This window comes from Syngnathus scovelli, chromosome 19, assembly GCF_024217435.2.
Source record: "Syngnathus scovelli strain Florida chromosome 19, RoL_Ssco_1.2, whole genome shotgun sequence".
Taxonomy (NCBI): Eukaryota; Metazoa; Chordata; class Actinopteri; order Syngnathiformes; family Syngnathidae; genus Syngnathus; species Syngnathus scovelli.
In genome coordinates this window covers 8672529-8690614 of record NC_090865.1, presented here as the reverse complement: position 1 = coordinate 8690614, position 18086 = coordinate 8672529, and the positions used below count along the sequence as shown (strand labels likewise).

At 46.6% G+C, this 18086-nt stretch overlaps 1 long non-coding RNA gene across 1 annotated transcript; it reads right to left on the bottom strand.

Annotated features, from left to right (window-relative positions):
- Nucleotides 1–4489: 4489 nt before the first annotated feature.
- Nucleotides 4490–5460, bottom strand: LOC125987075 (uncharacterized). Its single transcript, XR_007487859.2, has 2 exons — nt 5330–5460; nt 4490–5234 (listed from the first exon to the last, which is right to left on the bottom strand). It is a non-coding gene; the product is annotated as an uncharacterized lncRNA (long non-coding RNA).
- Between the last annotated feature and the right edge of the window lie 12626 nt (nt 5461–18086).

The following is an 18086-nucleotide window of genomic DNA, read 5'->3' as shown; positions in this document are numbered from 1 at the left end:
ATTGTTCATTGATGTTGACTTCTTGTGTTGTTTTTCCTGTGTTGTTTACTTGTATGTGCGTTGTGAACTCTGTCTTGTCACCCTGGGATAGTGAGAAACGTAATTTCGATCTCTTTGTGTGTCTTGACATGCGGAGGAATTGACAGTAAAGGAGACTTTGACTTTGACTTTGACTTAACACAGCTCTTTTCTTCTTCAAAGTATTTTTCTTATCAGCCCTTTTGCTTTTTAAGTTTCTTGTAGAGTTTTGATTTTAGGGGCACATGTCCTTTAAGAAGGTTTAGAACAATCTCACACAATGCTTTCACTAAAATAGTAGGACCTCTGAGGAGTAAATGCTTACGTTTGGCTGGTTTGGATGTAAACAAAGACTTGAGTAACTGAGCATTTGTTTTTAAAAGCTTCATCATCGTTTTATTGTTTGGGGATATAAACAGCAGGCCACTGGTTATGTAGTGCGCCTGTAAGTAGTCTATATTGTTCTGAGCATTAAGGTGTCAAATCTATCACTAAATACCCGTGCGGCTCCCTTGTAGCATCCTCAAAACACTCCAGGAAAAACTTCCGGTTGCTGGGGCAAATTTGATTCACCAGAACGTTCACTTGCAATTTATCGCGGGGGGTTTTGAACAAAATCAAATAATTACTGTTAAAACTAACAGTACGGCTGAATTTGCCCTGATGGAATACATTCTGTGTTAGCATTATAACGCTTAAATTTTTATGATGCCTATATTGGGTGAATATTCCAACCACTTCCGGATTATCCGATGCCTGGAAGACGATGTCATCCAGAATCAACAGATGATCCTGTTGTGGCGGGAACAACTTCTTGTCATCAAAAGATTCAGGTAGTCCCTTGATAAATATGAATATGATAAATTTAGGATTTTGAGCTTGTTAGGGTTGATAGATATATGTTAGGGTTGATGGATTAGTTTGATCCTATGCTTATGTTGGAATGTAACCTGTAATAAATAACCTAGCTAGATTAGTTTTATGCTTATGTTGGAATGTAACCTGTAATAAATAACCTAGCTTGTCCTGTCTTACACAACGTCGTAAAACACCCCCTGATATGCTTTGACCAGAGGTCAGGGGCTTCAACTCCATCCTGTCCACTCTCACCCCCACCCTGTTTCTCTCAATAAAAATGATCTTGCGAGAAGCCTGAGTCAGACCTCATTCAATCATCGCTGTACGCACAGCGACAAATGACTCTCCATTTGCAAGTGCTTAAAAAGGGCATACTGTCTCCCGTGTGGTTCTTGCAAAAATAAGTTACAGTGAGTACCACTCTAACAGAGCTCATTGTACATTGGCTGATATGAAGTATAAACCCAGACAATATTATCAGTTTTTTTTTCTCATAACATGTTCAGGATTTTCCAATACATTTTTTAAAAAGAAAGTCTTGGGTCAAATTCAATCTGGTTAAAAGCCATTTACATACACATAGACACACACACACATACACATACATATACACACACAAACACACAGACACACGCATACACACACACACACACGCACACACACACGTATGGATAGAGAGAAATATCAATAGCCAAACGGTTCAGTGGTGCCTCGTTCCAGCAGCCTTCTTTTATCATACACCGCACGAAGCCGCTTGGAAAATGATGTGTTTCTGAGATGAAACCCTCTCTTATCGTGAACAATGCTGTGTTGGGGGGCGCATAGCACATCTGAGGTTGCACCTGCTGTGTCGATGTACCCCTGAACCAAACCAAGCATGCTATCGAGATTGATGCTCTGACCGCTCTCGTGAGTTTGCGTGATTCCCTTCACCTTCATGACTGTGTGACCTGTCTCCCTCGTCCTGTAAGCGTATGTTTTTGGCCCTGCTGAGACAAATTCTAAAATGCTGTCATTCGAAAGCTCATCTGTTAAATCACCCAGATAATCCCCTAGAGCAGGGGTTTCAAACTCCAGTCCTCGGGGGCCGCATTCCTACATGTTTTCCAAGTTTCCCTCGTTAAACACACGATTCAATTATTAGGCTCCTGCAGAACGTGAGGATGAACTGATCATTTGAATCAGGTGTGTTTAACGAGGGAAACTTGGAAAACATGTGGGAATGTGGCCCCCGAGGACTGGAGTTTGAGACCCCTGCCATCGAGAGAGAACACTTTCGCCCGGTTTCACCGTGTACACAAGGCTGTCTGTATCGGTGTAAATGACTCTCCTCTGTAAAATTTCTAAATAGCTGTACATTTTCAGACATGCATAGGCTGTTGTGAAACACGCTGCAGCCACATTTGATGTTTTTGACGCGGGTATCTCATCGTTTATGTTGGAACAATACTGTACAATCGAACGCTTTTCACTGATAAAGTGGAAGAATTTCACATCGTACAGACCTGAAAACAGAAGTTCAAAAAATTCCTCAGATTTTGTCACAATTTTTGTGTTTGTCATGTTCTCACGCTGCGCGAGTTTCCCCCATAGATTGTTAAGAGTTTTGAAATTTGTCTTTTTCCCTGGTTTACAGCAATTTTGGAATGGTCTAGTTGGATACCCTGATGAATTGCATACCCTTCTATGTATCTTTCTCTATCAGCCTGATTGAGCCGGATAACCTGAAGATTCCTGTTTACCTTTTAGAAATGTTTGCATGTAATCACGGAAAATTGTGTCGCTCGCTCTTGTTTATTGCCATACTTCTGTAATATCTGCAACCATGTAGCCGAGGTCAAGTGCCTTAACAAATTCAGGGGTTGTCCAAACACCTGTTAACGATCTTTACTCATCAGTATGTGTACACGCTATCTGCTGGTTGTTACGCTCAGCGCATGTACGACAGTGTGAAGACGAGTTTACCTTTAGCTGTTTTGAAGGGTAAAACAGGAAAATACAAACCACGGGGTGGGTTGACTGTGGCGCTGACGAAACCGAAATACGACCTGGGGTCTTTAAAATCACCGTGGATAATCGTTGGATGACCGATGGGGTAAATGCCTGTACTATTGATGAAAGGGTATAATGACATCACATCAATATACAACACACGCTCATCAGGTTCTGCCGTGTATCTTAAAACGAATGCGTTTGTTCGACCCGCAAAGAGGGCCTGCTTTGGCTTGAGCGCTGTAGAAAATTTGGCTTTTTTCAGGATTTCCTTCACCTCTATGTTCAACTTTTTCATTTGCAACCATTCATGCTCCCACATAATTACAAGGTGCACATCCTGTTTAAGCTGTAGTTCCTGAATTTTCTTTTGGGTGTTATCAAACCTCTCCTGAAAGGGGCGTTTTGTTGTCGGACATATTTTAGAAAGGTCGTAGCATTCTGCGCAGCCGTGGAGATAGCAACCAAAATACTCAAACACTATTTTTACACCCCCAATTTCAGAATATCCGTCTACCGTGTAGTTATCTATCTTAATCTCACCCCCGTTCAATGCATGCCTAATGTGAATATTTTGGCTATGCATGATCCATTGCAGGTATTGAATACCGTCATGCGAAAAAGCTTTGTACTGACACATATAGTTGTCTGAAGGTGTAATGGCTAAGTTTGAGGGGGTAGGAAATTAGCGCGAAAAACTTTCATGCACGCAGAGGCTATTGTCACAGCATTGAATGGGTCTGTTCCAGTGGCCTCAAAAAATTCACTCCTGAATTTGTCACACACCTGCATTAACACATCGTCATTCTCGCAGTAGGCTATTGCCTGTGTAGCAAAATCGAACACACCGCTAGCTTCTTTGGCATACCATTCATCGAACTTAGCTTGTTGAGAGGGTGACATTCGCTCGATATTGTAGTACGTAAGGTCAGGGTGACACCCCACGTAGTTTAGATGTTCTAAAGAGCTGAATTTGTGTGGAAAATAACCCTTTGATTTATCTTCAAACCCCAGGGCCTTCGGCATCGCACTTAGAGGCATCGTCAGGAATGAGAGCGAGTCTATGAATCAAGATTTTGTGTCTAAATCGACAAATGACAGAAATTTACTCCCTTGCATCAGAATGTCAAGTTTGATACCTAATTCAAGCATTCTCCTTATCAAGATGTATGAATCAAAACCTCTCGCATTATGTGCAACAAATGTCGTTTGTTTGAAGTAGTACGGACCCGGCGCACTCCGCGCTCTATTTCCATCAGTGCCGAATTTCGAGTGTGGGCTGTGACGTCAGCATTCTCGTAATTCGCGCGCTGAGCTTTCAGATACAGTTTTACGTTAATGCCACCCACAAACCTTCCCCTGGAATCCTTCCACTAAAATGAGTGGCCCGAGGAAAAGAAAGGTGGACACTGAGTGCCGAGTGTTTAAAAAAAAAAAAAAAGAGAGGACAATTTGGCTCGACCCACGTGTGTGAATAGACGTTCCGCCACATGAACGTCAACAACGCCCGTCACAGCTCTAGGTTAACGGACCGACACCTCGGCTCTATCCTAAGAATTACCACAACAAATTTTACTCCACACCATGATGCACTAGCAAAAAAGGGAGACCAACAATACTATTGATTTCTTTATTACTTTATTTAGAAGTATTCTTTCACTGATTCTTCAAGATGATGTATTTGGTCAGAATGTTTGCCGTTTGATGTGATTTCGCCTCATTAGATAAACATATTTCATAAATCTGACCTGCAGGCGCTGAAGTAATGGAAACTATTATTCATAATAACAGTGTCGTATTTAATGAGAATCACTGATAGTAGTTTTTTGGTGAAATTTTTTTTAATGTTGTTAATAAATGAATTGATTTTCAAAAAGCTTTTTTGAATATCCATGCTTTACTACCTACTAAAAGTACAAACCTTTTATGCAATAACCTTTACATGTCATTTCTATTACTTCACACAAACACTACATCCATCTGCTCCTGGTTCGGCCCCCCTATCAAAATTTAGAACCAAATTCGGCCCGCCAGTCAAAAAGTTTGCCCACCCCTGGGTTAAAATGATCCATTATATTTCTTCTTTAAAAAACACAACAGAAACAACACAGAGGAGTAAAAAAAACAGACCTATTTTGATTCAGCCAAATTTGTCAGAATACGTATTACCTTGAAACATTCTTGTAACCGACTTTTGTATATACAATTATCACTGCACTTTACAGGACACATTCTATTCTTGTGGTGATGACTCTCGCGTGCCGGTTCAGGCACCCTGGTGGTTGGATGGCTCGTGTTGTAGATGGCTGCAGCCCTCCTCCTCCTCCTTCCTCTTTGACCCCCTCGCCCTGTGTCACGACGCTTAACTGGAAGTAGATAATAAAAAGCAGTTAAACCGTTATAATACCAAAAATAGCTAGTCAAATGATACTATAGAAAGAGAAAAAAATAGAAGGAATACCTCTAACTTTGTTTGTCGACTCGTGGGGTTGATTCACACCTTCGTATGCGGATAAAGCATCCGCCAATTCTGTGTCCGTGGGTGCTTCCAGTTCCACCTCTATGCTCGTGACAACTTCCTGTCGGTTGGCGTGGGGCGTGAGTTGATTGGTCTCAATGGTAGCACGTGACTCTAATGCGATTGGTTTCGCTGGCTCTGATGCGATTGGCTCTGCCGTCTCTGGTACTTTAAAATGACGTCCAGAGACATCCACTGGAGTCTGTGTTTCGAAATCAGCTTGTGTCGGCGGCTCGTTTTTTCTAGTGGCTGCGGCTAGGAAATCTGTTACATACATAAAATAAATCACAAACTAATAGCATTTATGTTAACTACCATAGATGAACGGCTGACTCACTGTAGTCTGATTGTGTTAGATAAACTCTACTAAAGTCGTCGTCAAAGGGTGTGTGGACATCGGCAAATATGATGACATCTACATGACATAAACATTACATTATGTTTTACAAATAACTCTAGTGTATTATAATAAACCTAATGCATTATTATTATTATTATTATTATTATTATTATTATTATTATTATTATTATGCCCATAAAATGGTAACATGACTTACCTTTAACCATCTCGAAACAATTTTTGACGCACTCCGACTCCGCTGATCAGAGCTCATGCGCTGGCTTGTCTTCTCAAAATGATCGCTGGTCATCCGTCCCAAACTAACTTTAGAATTGCCGGCGAAAAGACCACACCTATGGGGTCACGTGCCGCAAGAACCCTCTGCTATAGCTAATGATTGTGACGGCGCTTTAATGACTCGACCTCAGCTCAAACTATCGTATGTTAAATTAGGTGTACCAACACCTTGCCTTTCTCCTTCAGATGCCTTTTTCAACAAAGTTACACAGACAACTCGGAGCCAATAAATGTTGACTCTCCTGACTTAACTATCGAAGGCCCCACAAGCTATTGTATGTCAAATTAGGTGCAGCAACACCTTGCCTATCTCCTTCAGATGCCTTTTTTTCAACAAAACTCCCCCCTTGACCCCTAGACGCATTGGTTGATAGCAAATCTAGCTCAGATGTATCACTTCTTTGTTTTTTTCACAAAAATGGTTGCAAATCTATTTCATCAATGTTTGTTAGAAAATCTGACTCTGCTGACGAGAGGTTAGAATTACCCATTATATTTCTTTTTTACAAAACAACGGAAGCAACACGGAGTAGTAAAACGTAAACTCAAACTATTGAACGGACCCCACTAACTATTGAATGTCAAATTAGATACACCAACATCCGTTGAATGTCAAATTAGATACACCAACATCCGGCTGCTATCATACAGGCCCCATACATGCCCATACATGTCCCCATCGAAAATGGCGCCAGCAAACCAAAATGGCGCCAGTCTGGCGGGCACCATCCGCCATCTTGGCGGCCGCCATCTTGGCGCCTAACTCATTAGCATATACATTTGCATACAATAGACATCAAAGGTTTATACATTCTCTATTTCTCTTCCCTTCTATACGCACACCGTCCAAGTCCGATATTTTGTAGACGGGTGGAACACAGTGAAGACATTGTGTTATTCTGAATACCTCATCAGTATAGCTTTGCAAAAATCCTTTCTCAAAAACTCCTCTTTATTTGGAAATTCTCACAGTTTTACCTGGAGCGAAACTAAACTTTTTTCCCCGGCGGAAAGGATTGCCTGCATACAGGTTGGTGAAAACAATATCTTCATTATCCTCGGTTACAGCATTTGGCGTCATTTTTATACTAGTATGAAAACTGTCATCATAGCCGGCGATTAAATCCTGAATTACGTCGACGTATCGATGTGTCTTCTTAGCTGTAAAATACCTCCACATGCGTGACTTCAATGTTTTGTTGAATCGCTCAACAGTCTGCGCCTTTGTATCAGAAGACGTTGAAAAATGTCCGATGTCAAAGTCAAAGTCAAAGTCAAGGTCAGCTTTATTGTCAATTTCTCCACATTCCAAAGACACACAAAGAAACTGAAATTTCGTTCCCCGCTATCCCACGGTGACAAGACATGGCCCACAATAGACAATCAAGTAAACAAGTAAATAACAGCGTGCTGAATAAATAATGAATAAATAACACAACAAATAAATAAGAGGAGCAAAAAGGAGCAAGTGAGCGTACAGCAGACATTCCAGAAAATAGCGCCACAGTGCCACACGCTACGCAGAAGGGGGTAGAAAGAAGCTGTTGGCGAGTCTGGTGGTGCGGGAGCGCAGGCTCCTGTACCTCTTCCCAGAGGGCAGAAGGTCAAACAAAGAGTGAGCTGGCTGACTCACATCACTCGCAATCGTGGTTGCCTTGCGGGCGAGATGGGAGGTGTAAATGTCCTTCAGGGAGGGGAGCGAAGCACCAATAACCTTACCAGCCGTATTCACTATGCGCTGCAGGGCCTTCATGTTCTGTTCAGTGCAGCTACCACCCCAGACAGCGATGCAACTGGTGAGGACGCTCTCAATGGTGCCACCGTAGAATGTAGACAGGACTGCCTGAGGAGCTTTTTTTGCCAGTGACGAGGTGTTTGCGGACCAGGACAGGTCCTCACTGATGTGCACCCCCAGGAACTTGGTGCAGCTCACCCTCTCCACCACAGCACCGTCGATGATCAGCGGCAGGTGTTTTGTGTGACCCGGAAGTCAACAACGATTTCCTTGGTCATGTTTACGTTCAGCAGGAGGTTGTTGTCCCTGCACCACGTGGTCAGAAGGTCAACTTCCGACCTGTACCGAGTCTCGTCGCCCTTCGTGATGAGACCCACCAGAGTCGTGTCGTCAGCAAACTTCACTAAGCGGTTGTCGCTGTAGGTCGCAGTGCAGTCATGCGTCAGCAGGGTGAAGAGCAATGGACTGAGCACTCAGCCCTGGGGGGCCCCCGGGCTCAGCGTGATGCTGGCGGAGATTTTGTCGCCAACACGCACCACCTGAGGCCTCTGACAGAGGAAGTCCAGTAGCCAGTTGTAGAGGGAGGAACTGAAGCCCAGCTCGTCGAGTTTGCAGATGAGTCGCTGCGGCACAATGGTGTTGAAGGCAGAGCTGAAGTCCACAAACAGCAATCTCACACATGAGTCCTTTCTCTCCAGGTGGGTGAGGGCCGAGTGGAGGGCAGAGCAGATGGCATCCTCAGAGGACCGTTTGGCACGGTACGCAAACTGGAAAGGGTCAATGGTGGGGCGGAGAACGGATTTGATGTGCTCCACGACAAGCCGCTCAAAGCACTTCATGATGATGGGCGTCAGTGCCACGGGGCGGTAGTCATTGAAGCAGGACGGTGCAGGTTTCTTCGGCACAGGAACGATGGTGGCAGTCTTGAAACAGGAGGGGACGATGGCCTGCTGCAGGGAAACGTTAAAGATGTCCGTGAAGACACCCGACACCTCCCCAGCGCAGTCCTATAGCGATCTACCCGGGATGTTGTCAGGGCCCGCCGCCTTACGGGTGTCAATAGCGGCAAGCGCCCTCCTCACTTCGTCGGCAGAGAGGCGCAGGGGCTGCTCGTGTGGGGGGGGAGTGGTCTTCAGCGGGCAAGTGCTGTTCTGGGCGTCGAAGCGAGCAAAGAAGCGGTTAAGATCGTTTAGCAGACGGACGTCGCCCTCACAGCTCCTCGGCGTGGGCTTGTAGTCCGTGATGGTCTGAATGCCCTGCCAAAGGCTCCGTGCGTCCTTGCTGTCCTTGAAGTGTGTGGAGACCTTGCACGAGAACGCCTTTTTTGCTTCTTTGATGCCCCGGGACAGGTCAGCTCTCGCTGTCCTCAAGCCAGCCTCATCCCCCGCTCTGAAAGCCTTGTCCCTGGCCCTCAGCAGTCTGAGGACATATTGTGCTGTCTCAATAATTTCTGGAAATGTTTGTTAAAAAATTCTTTCCCCTTATCTGTCTGGAGCCGTAATGGAGTACCGCTATCTGATAAGACATCTTCAAATGCCTTGGTAACCTGCACACCTGTTTTAGCTTTCAAAACTCGTGCATATGCACGTTTTGTGAAAATATCAATCACGGTCAAACGATATTTAAAACCGTCATTGTACCGTGCTAATGATTGCATATCACATAAATCTGCTTGAAATTGTCTCATAGGACCTCGAACAAAAACTTTATTTCCAGGAAAAATTATTCCGGCTGATTTGTGTAAACTACAAGCATCTTGTTCTGACAGAAACTCCTTCACTTTTTTAATATTAGTGTTTTTACAGCTAACAGCCGCTGCTCTGTGTAAACGCGCCTCTCCCCCAAAACTCGCTGGACTTTTAGCATTATAATAGAGCTTCTCAAGACATCTCTTCCCACCCATTGTTAGATGTGATGTGATGCATATCGGAGTGTGGAGCGGTTAATGAAGCAGACAGGTATGAGAGTTTTGTGGGGTTTTTTTTAATCGAATGAACATAGAAAAACAATCACGTCGTTGGTCACATTAGTTTACAAAAAACATGATACACTTTATTAAAAAAAAGAAAATTCAGCTAGTTCTTAAAAACACTACTAATGAGTAGAAAAAACATGATACACCTTATTAAGAAAAAGAAAATTCAACTAGTCCTTAAAACAAGTAAAAACACTAATGAGTAGAAAAATCTGTATAAAACACAACAGTAAAATAAAAAAAACATGGTAAAAAGAAATTCAACTTGGTTAGAAAAATAATGTTTTTCTACAGCTCTTAAGACTTAACAAATGGCATCAGTGAATATAACACAGACGGTGCTACTTTAGACTCAATTAGGGTTTTAAATCTCTTTAGTTATATTGACTGGCAGATTATTATGCAAATGGTACTTAATACAGTCAATGTTAGAACAGTCGCCGATTGCCCGACACCAATTTGGGCCCATACATTGAGAATAATGTTCATTTTTTTAGACAGTCCCCCTAGATTTGACATGACAGAGTGCACGACTAAAATATCCCATGGAGTTTGAAATAGTGATTCTGACAACGATCAAACTTTTGACATTATTGAAAGTATTTTCTCCACAGAAACATCACTGACACTATTTTGTGAGATGACTCTCTCCAAAATATCAGTCCAATTGTGCAATCTGTAGTAGTATCTTACAGTCATTTTTCTCACAATATTTCCCCTTCTTTTTTCCAAAAGTTCCAAATAAGAGTTCGATTTCAGTTGTGTTCAACACCACAATGACACAAAATTCTTTTTTGATAGCCTGGAGCCTATCGAAGATCTTACTCTCATAGGCAAGCTCATTCAAAATGGCCCCAGCCGTGTTGCAGATGTTTTTAAGAGAGGCGGATGTCTTAAAATAGAAAAGCATGGTCGATAACGTGTGCTTCATAATTAGCATACAAATAAAAGCAGCGGTCCTCGATATACAGGCATGTGTGACGCATCTGGCTAAGGTCGTCAAGGGCACACCCGCCACATGTCATTTTTGTATGTTTAATTAATGTATCGTACAAAAGATGAACGACCATTAGTTTAACACGTATGTAATCTTCGACAATTAACCATGATAACAGCGCTTCATAGCGTATTCATCTTGATCAGCGTCGACTCTCACAGGCATTGACGTCAGCGGTAATATTGGTTCGAAGTCCATATCAATCAGCGGGAACTCCTGCAATGGAATGTTGTCCCCCACGGTCGTTGTGGGATGGTCGACGACGAGATTCGGGTAGCCTTCGACGATAGTGTCATCTGCTGTTAGAGATTTGCTCACTCCAACTTATTTTGCAAGAACCAAACAGGAGACAAGCAAGTTCTTTTAGACACCTGCAGGTGGAGAGTCCATTTGTCGCTGTCTGAACAGCGATTATCGAATGAAGTCTGAAAAGTCTCCTTCCTGCAAGGGCATATTTATTAGGAGGAACAGAGTGGGGGTGAGAGTGGACAGGTTTGGTGAACCCCCGGCCTCTGGTAAGATCAGAGCAGGGGGTGTTTTACGATGTTGTGGGAAACAGAACAACTTTGATTGCTTCCTCTGCAGCTGGTCAATCAGTTCAAAAGATCTTAGCACTTTGTTCTACTACTTTTGTTAAGACAGGACAGGCGAGTTTAATTATTACAGGTTACATTCCAACATAATCATAGGATCAAGATAACCTGGAAAACCCTAACATCTGCCAACATGAGATCCCCCCCCTCCGCCATTGCAGGGCTGGCATTGAGGAGATGCGCAGTGTTGTGGTTCCCGATCATTGTGGATTGGTCGACAATGAGATCTGCGTAACCCACAAAATCACAGACACCAGTTATCATGACCTCTGGCTCTGGACTGAGCGTGTGAGCGTTAATAGTGGAAAGTCCATACCAACTTCCGGGTATGGCGCGCATACGCAGTCAAACAGCCCGATGGCGGTAGACGAGGACCAAAGTCCATGCTGCTCCACCCCGGATGCTAAGCAACTCTCGCCGCCATACCCTGGGCTCACAGGAAGGGTTGCAGGACTCTCAAATACCTCAAAGGTTGATGACGAATCTTTGAAGAGACGCTTGAATTGGCTAGCGTCGAAGTACACCGTTGACTCTAGCGATGGTGGCGGTAGCCCCAGTGACAAGATGGCGCTCACCCCCTCAGCTATCGGTGACATCATGACGCTCGGTCCGGCTGTAGGCGTCGGCAAGATGGCGTCAAAACCCGCTGGTGGTGACCCCGTTGCAGCCGCCGCTGCTGGTGGTGGCCCCGTTGCAGCCGATTACAAGGCGGATCTCGACCCCTCTGCCGGTGAGTTAGATCTCGGGGATGCAATGAAGGCTGTGTCGCCCAGGTCTGGCTCTGCTCCAGAGTTGTCAGGGGTCGACCAGAGTGTAATTGTACAGTTTGCACACCTCTGGAAAGCTTTTCTCCCGGACTGTTCTCCACAGGTGGAAAACTTGGTAAAAGTCGTCTGGTGGGTCTCTTCTGAGCCATCTTCTTCTTCTTCTTCCTCCTTCTCTGATGTGCAGCGCGATGTCTCTCTCTTGGGGGAGTTGGGTCGTGAAGGTTGGGTCCGAAAGGCCACTCTTATACAGTTTAGACAGGTATGCTAATGACTACAACCCCACCTTTCTGTGACACTAGGTAAAGGAGGAGGGCTAGGGACGGTCATCCTGAAGAGGTGTGATGAGGGCAGGGGTTGAGGAGTTTCAAGTTATTTTTAATCGTCTAAAGCCAATTTCCGTTTCACTCCGATGATGTTCGTCCAGTCACGGCTAGATAGAAAGAGTCCCGTAATACTGTCACCAAATGCTTGCATCCGTTTATACCATTCTGAAAGCGGTACATTCACTAATGTTTGAAAAACTCCACATTCGCTATTAAACACTTCTAGCCAGGGCTGTGAACTCGGACTCGGGGACTCGGACTCGGTCGGACTCTGTCATTTTTGCCGGACTCGGACTCGGTGCTGATTTTGACCGAGTCCACCAAGTCCGACAATAAAAAAAATACGTTCAATTTTATTTTCATCATGCTGCTGAGAGGCGGCTCGGTGGCGCACTGGGTAGCACGTCCGCCTCACAGTTAGGAGGGTGCGGGTTCGATTCCACCTCCGGCCCTCCCTGTGCGGAGTTTGCATGTTCTCCCCGAGCCCGCGTGGGTTTTCTCCGGGCACTCCGGTTTCCTCCCACATCCCAAAAACATGCTTGGTAGGCCGATTGATCACTCCAAATTGTCCCTAGGTGTGAGTGCGAGTGCGAATGGTCGTTTGTCTCTGTGTGCCCTGCGATTGGCTGGCAACCGGTTCAGGGTGTCCCCCGCCTACTGCCCGATGACGGCTGGGATAGGCTCCAGCACGCCCGCGACCCCCGTGGGGACTAAGCGGTTCAGAAAATGGATGGATGGATGGATGGATGGATGCTGCTGAGAATGCGCGTAGGAATACTGTCCACATCCCTGCTTACGATCAATGCGGCCACGTTGAGATGCACTTAGGCTAATGTTTACATTATGTACCAATGTCAAGGACGATTATGTCACCCAGCTTATATCATTGATGTGTTTCGATAGTTGTGGGGTCGTCACTAATTATTTGTGTTTATATAAATGTCTGAGCTATAATGGTGTAATTAATGATTAAAAATATTATCTTACATGTCCTGTGTTTCAGAATGGTTATTTAATTGGGCGAGAGTGTGTTTTCAAGCGTTTTGCCTCATGCCAATGGCACTCAGGGCTAAGGGTGGGCTTCAATTACTATTTTTGTAAAGCCACGCATTTAATACCATATCATATAATATATTAGAGTGTAGGTTATGTTCCAATGTATCCACTTCTATCGGTTAAATTGTCAACCGTACATTTATGACTACGCCATGAGTGATCTACGTTATGAACTTGCACAACTCCGGTAGAGCTGGGAAAATGTTATCAATCCGACGTCCGATTGGAACGTCACCTCACTTTTACGTCCGCACTCTCAGCAAGGGATCCTATATAAGCCGAACCAGCCAATGTGAAAGCAGTTGCGTTCGTTCTGGTAGATTTTGATCTAAATTAGCCTTGAATAAAGACTAAGCAGTCACATGAATTAACAGAAAAAATGGACAGCCGGACTCGGACTCGGTGGTCAAGAGGCCGGACTCGTACTCGGACTCGGTGCAAAAATCCGACTGAGTCCACAGCTCTGCTTCTAGCGTCAGATACAGTAGATCCATTATCTCACCGTCTTCTGGTCCAGCAACAGTTTGAGGAGAAACTTTAAGCCGGAAAAAACATCTCTCACTCGCTGAAATCCTTGAAACCCAAGTTATGTTTACCTCAACTTGTAATCCGTATTCATCAAGAAATTCAGTCAAAACCTCGGGTAGGAGTTGATTCAGAATACCCCAGTCATTTGAGTTCAATGAACCTGTCTCACAGCCGTTGGCTGGTCCAAAGCCCCCTTCGTTTCTCATGAAGAAAGATAGCTCATCGACCTCATATATTTTTTTAAAACCCCACAGAGTCTCCGGTGTTAGATGCCAGTTTTGCTCGAGTTTTTCTGTAGGAGGCTGCTGCATACATTTAAGATACAAATGTCATCAGGGCCTTTATGGCAGGGGTCTCAAACTCAATTTACCTATGGGCCGCTGGAGGTAGAGTCTGAGTGAGGCTGGGCCACATCAAGTATTCCACAAAAAGAGGCTTCAAGTATTAAAAAAAAAAAAAGGTCAACTGAACCAATTTTCTCAATCTTAACAAGTCAGAACATGCAGAACATGCAGAACATGAACAGTTCTTCAGAACATAGGCTTCATTTACTTCCTCCTAATCCTTGCTGCCAGAGACTTGGCAGCGCTTCCTCTCACACAGCTGACCCACATTTGGCTTGAGGGAGGAGGCAACTGAGACCCTAAGTATGGCTTTAAGGTGCTCATCTTTAAGTCTGGACCTGAACTTTGATTTATTGAAGTTCATTGTGGAGAAGAGCTTTTCACACAGATAGGTGCTGCCAAAAAGGCACATGGTGCGCTTGAACATCCTGGAAAGCTCAGGGAAGGTGGGGGGCAGTTTTCTGAAAAATTGTCCAAGCTCCACTGTTTTTCCACTCACCTCCCTGAACTTGGCTTTGAGGTCAGTATTGCACTGCAGGTCAATTAGCTCCACCTGCAGGACAGGGGGGGCATCCTCCACATCAAAGGAGAAGGGGTCAGCAAAAATCTGAAAAGTGGCTCTGTGTGTCTTGAAGTCTGCAAACCTCTGATCAAATTCTTCCTGTAGCTTTCCAATGGTATCAGCATACTTCTAACCACTGAATGTTGTGCCTGAATCCATGAGTGCCTTGCATGCTGGGAAATGGCAGAGGTTTGTCTGGAAAAGCTGGGCTTTCCATAACACAAGTTTTTTGGAGAATGCTCTGACATTCCAGGATGGCGGCGCGTGCACACGCAGCGGCCACTCTCTGTCCCGTCAGTACGGTGATTTGTTCGTCTAATGAGTGTTCGTCCGACAGTCTTGTGTGTTCGTCTCGTCCGTGCTACAAGTACAGCAGGCAGGTTCTGCTTGACATCGGCAGAAGTGGGTTTTGCGGCGTTCTGGACTTTGAAGTGTCGACATTAAAGGCGCTCGGACTGCTACGTCCTAAAACGTCGCCGACCTCACCCGCTATTCCTCCCCCGGTTGGGAGCCGTCGGAAACGGTGTGTGAGGAGGCAGAAGAGAGGCAAGCGCGGAGGCGTCCGGGCCAGGCTGGCGGCCAACCCAGCGCGACCGGCGGTGCCCTCCATTCTTCTGGCGAATGTTCGATTGCTGGACAACAAAATGGATTACGTTCGCCTGCTGAGGTCTACGAACCGGACGGTGCGGAACTGCTGTGTGCTCGTGTTCATCGAGACCTGGTTGAGTGACAACATTCCGGACTCTGCAGTGCATCTGGAGCGGCTAACGTGCTATCGGGCGGACCGTGCCATTGTACGAGGGGGAAAGTCGCGAGGAGGTGGAATATGCGTCTACATCCAAGAAGAATGGTGCCGGGACTCTGTGGTGGTATGTAAGCACTGCTCGCCGCTTGTGGAGTTTGTGACCATTAAGTGCCGTCCTTTTTATCTGCCGAGGGAATTTACCGCGATTCTGCTAGTCGCGGTATACATCCCGCCTTACAACATCGAAGGAGACAGGATCGCGGCGCTTGGTGAACTGTACCAGGCTGTCAGTGAACAGCAAAAAGCGCACCCTGACGGTTTCACCATCTTCGCTGGAGACTTCAATCATGCCAACCTGAAGTCTGTTTTCCCGAGGCTTCACCAGCATGTTCCTTTTCCGACACGTGGAGACAGCTTCCTGGACCTAGTCTACTCGGCGCAAAAGGGAGCTTTCAAAGCCACCCCCCTCCCCCATCTGGGGCTTTCTGACCATCTCACCGTTTTGCTTTTGCCCGCATACAGACAATTGGTAAAGGCATCCAGGCCGGTTCGGAGGCAGGTTCGAGTGTGGCCTGAGGGTGCCTCCGATGCACTTCGTGACTGCTTCGACACCACTGACTGGGACTTGTTTAAGCAGGCAGCCACCTACAACGATTGGACGGACATAGCGGAGTATACTGACTCTGTTACCTCTTACATCACGAAGTGCATCGATGATGTGACTTGCTCGAAATCCGTCGTCACTCACGCGAACTGGAAGCCGTGGCTGACGGGGGCTGTCCTCAGACTGTTGAGGGCCAGGGACAAGGCTTTCAGAGCGGGGGATGAGGCTGGCTTGAGGACAGCGAGGGCCGACCTGTCCCGAGGCATCAAAGAAGCTAAGAAGGCGTTCTCGTGCAAGGTCTCCACCCACTTCAAGGACAGCAAGGACGCACGTAGCCTTTGGCGGGGCATTCAGACCATCACGGACTACAAGCCCGCGCCGAGGAGCTGTGAGGGCGACGTCCGTCTGCTGAACGATCTGAACCGCTTCTTTGCTCGCTTCGACGCCCAGAACAGCACTTGCCCGCTGAAGACCACTCCCCCCCCCCACACGAGCAGCCCCTGCGCCTCTCTGCCGACGGTGTGAGGAGGGCGCTTGCCGCTATTGACACCCGTAAGGCGGCGGGCCCTGACAACACCCCGGGTCGAGCGCTGAAGGACTGCGCTGGGGAGCTGTCGGGTGTCTTCACGGACATCTTTAACGTTTCCCTGCAGCAGGCCATCGTCCCCTCGTGTTTCAAGGCTGCCACCATCGTTCCTGTGCCGAAGAAACCTGCACCGTCCTGCTTCAATGACTACCGCCCTGTGGCACTGACGCCCATCATCATGAGCGGCTGGTCATGGAGCACATCAAGTCCGTTCTACCCCCCACCATTGACCCTTTCCAGTTTGCGTACCGTGCCAAGTGGTCCTCTGAGGATGCCATCTGCTCTGCCCTCCACTCGGCCCTCACCCACCTGGAGAGAAAGGACTCATATGTGAGGTTGCTGTTTGTGGACTTCAGCTCTGCCTTCAACACCATTGTGCCGCAGCGACTCATCTGCAAACTCGACGAGCTGGGCTTCAGTTCCTCCCTCTACAACTGGCTACTGGACTTCCTCTGTCAGAGGCCTCAGGTGGTGCGTGTTGGCGACAAAATCTCCGCCAGCATCACGCTGAGCACGGGGGCCCCCCAGGGCTGCGTGCTCAGTCCATTGCTCTTCACCCTGCTGACGCATGACTGCACTGCGACCTACAGCGACAACCACATAGTGAAGTTTGCTGACGACACGACTCTGGTGGGTCTCATCACGAAGGGCGACGAGACTCGGTACAGGTCGGAAGTTGACCTTCTGACCACGTGGTGCAGGGACAACAACCTCCTGCTGAACGTCAATAAGACCAAGGAGATCATTGTTGACTTCCGGAAGGGTCACACAACACACCTGCCGCTGATCATCGACGGTGCTGTGGTGGAGAGGGTGAGCTGCACCAAGTTCCTGGGGGTGCACATCAGTGAGGACCTCTCCTGGTCCGCAAACACCTCGTCACTGGCAAAGAAAGCTCAGCGCCGCCTGTACTTCCTGCGGAAGCTCAGGCGTGCATGTGCTCCTCAGGCAGTCCTGTCTACATTCTACCATGGCACCATTGAGAGCGTCCTCACCAGTTGCATCGCTGTCTGGGGTGGTAACTGCACTGAACAGAACTTGAAGGCCCTGCAGCGCATAGTGAATACGGCTGGTAAGATTATTGGTGCTTCGCTCCCCTCCCTGAAGGACATTTACACCTCCCATCTCGCCCGCAAGGCAACCTCGATTGCCAGAGATGCGAGTCACCCGGCTCACTCTTTGTTTGACCTTCTGCCCTCCGGGAAGAGGTACAGGAGCCTGCGCTCCCGCACCACCAGACTCGCCAAC